Source organism: Triticum urartu, chromosome 3 (genome assembly GCF_003073215.2).
Source record: "Triticum urartu cultivar G1812 chromosome 3, Tu2.1, whole genome shotgun sequence".
In the NCBI taxonomy this organism is placed as follows: domain Eukaryota; kingdom Viridiplantae; phylum Streptophyta; class Magnoliopsida; order Poales; family Poaceae; genus Triticum; species Triticum urartu.
This window is the reverse complement of record NC_053024.1, coordinates 585,262,224-585,266,769: the sequence shown is the minus strand read 5'-3', so window position 1 is coordinate 585,266,769 and position 4,546 is coordinate 585,262,224.

The window sequence follows — 4,546 nt, the reverse complement described above, 5'->3', positions numbered from 1 at the left end:
TGGGTGGTCTTTCCGTAGGTCTTCCTCTCGTTCCCAGGTGGCTTCCTCCTCGGTATGGTGGCTCCACTGAACTTTCCAAAACTTGGTAACCTTGCTGCGTGTAACTTGGCTGGCAAACTCGAGAATCTTGACTAGTTTTTCCTTGTAAGTTAGGTCACTCTCCAACTAAATTGCTTCCAGGGGCACTGTATCTCGCAGAGGAATATCGGCCATCTCTGCATGGCATTTCTTCAACTCGGAAACGTGAAACACATCATGAACTCCTGACAGTCCCTCGGGTAACTCCAACTTGTAGGCCACTTCTCCCATACGTTCCAAAACAAGATATGGCCCTACAAATCTTGGGGCTAACTTTCCTTTAACTCCAAATTGTTTAACTCCTTGAAGCAGTGACACACGAAGATATGCTCTGTCTCCGACTTTGTAGACTACCTCGCGTTTCGTGTCCGCATAACTCTTCTACCTGGACTGAGCTATCTTCAGTCTATCATGAATCAACTTAACCTTCTCTTTAGACTCCTTGATTAACTCCGGCCTTAGCGATGATGACTATGAAGACGAACCTGGAGCAGACATCATGGAGTCTTCAACCGAGGAATATTTTTAGTAGACCACCACATCAATAGTAGTATTTCACCATGTAAATATTGTAGTCCGAGCACTTTTGCGATAGTTCTAGACCGATTGTATGCCCTTGCTTGATTGATTGAGTGAAATGATTGTGTTTGTCTCATGTGCATATGGGTAGTGCTTTCTCATTAGACCTCATTCTATTCTAATTCTCTCCCCTCTAAACCTATCAGATGCCTCCAAGACGTGACCCTGGATTTACCTTCCCACCGGAGCTCACTCAGTTGATCCAGCAACAGAATACCCTGATGCAATTGTTAGTCCAGAAACAAGGCAACAACAACAACAATCCACCACCACCACCAGTTGACAACTTAGACCGTTTTCTGAGGTTGCGATCGCCGATGTTTTCCAGTAGCACCGAGCCTATAGTAGCAGATGATTGGCTCCGCAGGATTGGAAGGGAGTTAACCACTGCAGGATGTACCGATGCTGAGAAGTTGCGTTTTGCCGCACATCAATTGGATGGACCAGCAGCCTCATGGTGGGAGAATTACACGGTCACCTACCCTATAGCCACGGTGACATGGGACCAGTTTCAGCAAGCTTTCTGTATAGCCCATGTCTCAACTGGAGCAATTGAAGGAAATATGCCCTAGAGGCAATAATAAAGTTATTATTTATTTCCTTATTTCATGATATGTTTATTGTTCATGCTAGAATTGTATTAACCGGAAACATAATACATGTGTGAATACATAGACAAACAGAGTGTCACTAGTATGCCTCTACTTGACAAGCTTGTTAATCAAAGATGGTTATGTTTCCTAACCATGGACAAAGAGTTGTTATTTGATTAACGGGATCACATCATTAGTTGAATGATCTAATTGGCATGACCCATTCCATTAGCTTAGCACCCGATCGTTTAGTATGTTGCTATTGCTTTCTTCATGACTTATACATGTTCCTATGACTATGAGATTATGCAACTCCCGTTTGCCGGAGGAACACTTTGTGTGCTACCAAACGTCACAACGTAAATGGGTGATTATAAAGGTACTCTACAGGTGTCTCCAAAGGTACATGTTGGGTTGGCGTATTTCGAGATTAGGATTTGTCACTCCGATTGTCGGAGAGGTATCTCTAGGCCCTCTCGGTAATGCACATCACATAAGCCTTGCAAGCATTGCAACTAATGAGTTAGTTGCGAGATGATGTATTACGGAACGAGTAAAGAGACTTGTCGGTAACGAGATTGAACTAGGTATTGAGATACCGACGATCGAATCTCGGGCAAGTAACATACCGATGACAAAGGGAACAACGTATGTTGTTATGCGGTCTGACCGACAAAGATCTTCGTAGAATATGTAGGAGCCAATATGAGCATCCAGGTTCCGCTATTGGTTATTGACCGGAGATGTGTCTCGGTCATGTCTACATTGTTCTCGAACCCGTAGGGTCCGCACGCTTAAGGTTACGATGACAGTTGTATTATGAGTTTATGAATTTTGATGTACTAAAGTTAGTTCGGAGTCCCGGATATGATCACGGACATAACGAGGAGTCTCGAAATGGTCGAGACATAAAGATTGATATATTGGACGGCTATATTCGGACACCGGAAGTGTTCTGGGGAAGTTTCGGATAAAACCGGAGCACCGGGGGGTTACCGGAACCCCCCGGGGGGTTAATGGGCCTCATGGGCCTAAAGTGGAGAAGAGGAAGGGCTGCCAGGGCAGGCCGCGTGCCCCCTCTCCCCCTAGTCCGAATTGGACAAGGAGGGAGGGGCGGCGCCCCCCCCCCCTTTCCTTCTCTCCTTCCCCCTCTCCTACTTGGACAAGGAAAGGGAGGGGAGTCCTACTCCCGGTAGGAGTAGGACTCCTCCTGTGCGCCTCCTACTAGGGCCGGCCGCACCCCCCCCCCTTGGATCCTTTATATACGGAGGCAAGGGGCACGCCTAAACACACAAGTTGATCCACGTGATCATATTCTTAGCTGTGTGCGGTGCCCCCTTCCACCATAGTCCTTGATAATATTGTAGCGGTGCTTAGGCGAAGCCCTGCGACGGTAGTACATCAAGATCGTCACCACGCCGTCGTGCTGACGGAACTCTTCCCCGACACTTTGCTGGATCGGAGTCCGGGGATCGTCATCGAGCTGAACGTGTGCTAGAACTCGGAGGTACCGTAGTTTCGGTGCTTGATCGGTCGGGCCGTGGAGACGTACGACTACATCAACCAAACGCTTCCGTTGTCGATCTACAAGGGTACGTAGATCACACTCTCCCCCTCTCGTTGCTACGCATCACCATGATCTTGCGTGTGCGTAGGAAATTTTTTGAAATTACTACGTTACCCAACAGCAATGAGTATGAAGAAGCGTGAGTTTCGCAACTTACGCCAATGGAACCGTACTGTGGCTCAGTACGCGGATGAGTTTAGCAAGTTATCTCGCTATGCCCCGATGATGTGGCCACAGAAGGCGCAAAGCAGGAGAAGTTTATGGAAGGGTTAAATGATGAAATGAGCATGCAGTTGATGGTGGAAACATTCAACAACTACCAGGAGTTGGTATATAAGGCTCTTATGATTGAAGGGAAGCAACAGCAGATTGAGAATCGTAAGAGGAAATATGGACAAGGGAGGTATAACTCAGGAGCTCAGTGGAAACCTCGCCTAACCCCGAACTCAGGAGGACTTGTTCATAACCATGGAGGCCACACCCATAATGGAGGAAGTAACCATAACCATACAGGTCCAAGGAATGGGAATGGGAATGGAGCAAGCAACAATCAGAACCGCCCCAATCCAGCCACACCCACCAAGAGAGACCTAAGCCGTGTTACTTGTTTCAGGTGCGGGAAGACTGGACACTATGCCACGGAGTGCCCTAAAGGGAAGAATGGAAACGGAAATGGGAGCGCTGGGAAGAAGCCCAATCCATTCAACAAAGGACAAGTGAACCACGTTAACGTGGAGGAGGTTGAAGAGCAGCCAGACGCGGTTATAGGTAAGTTTTTGGTTAAGTAATTTACCGCTCTTGTTCCTTTTGATACTGGTGCATCGCATTCATACATATCAAGGGAATTCGTGGATAAGTTTAAACTACCAACCCAAACCCTTAGGACCCCTTTGTTAGTAAGTACACCTGGAGCAGAGTATATGGCTAGTCGATGGTGTGACCAGATACCCTTAACCATTGGCAACCATGTTTTTCCGTCCAACATAATTATCTTGGAGTCACAAGGATTGGATGTGATATTAGGAATGGACTGGATGTCAAAGTACGGAGGAAGCATTGACTGTGTTAGTAAGTCAATTTGTCTCACCACCCCGGAGGGAAAAAGGATCAAGTATGTATCTAGGCATGCACCAAGAAGTAGCCAAGTAAATACCCTCACGGGAGTTGTTCAGGAGGAAGTGCCTGTAGTAAAGGATTATCCGGATGTTTTCCCAAGGAGTTACCAGGCATGCCATCGGATCAAGATATCGAGTTTTTGATAGAGCTATTGCCAGGCACAGGGCCAATATCCAAGAAACCCTATCGGATGCCCGCGAATGATCTGGAGGAGATTAAGAAACGGGTCAAGGAGTTATTGGAGAAAGGTTACATTCGACGAAGTTCATCACCATGGGGGGCCCCAGTGCTTTTGGTTGAGAAGAAGGATAAGTCCCTAAGAATGGTTGTTGATTATCGGGCCTTGAATGAAGTAATGATTAAGAACAAGTACCCATTGCCGATGATCAATGATCTGTTTGACCAGCTGCAAGGAGCTAAGGTGTTTTCGAAGATCAATCTGCGATCAGGATATCACCAGCTGAAGATACGAGAGAAGGACATACCAAAGACAACATTCACCACACGGTACGGGTTGTATGAATATACGGTCATGTCGTTTGGACTGACTAACGCCCCTGCCTATTTCATGAGCATGATGAACAAGGTGTTCATGGAATATTTGGATAAGTTT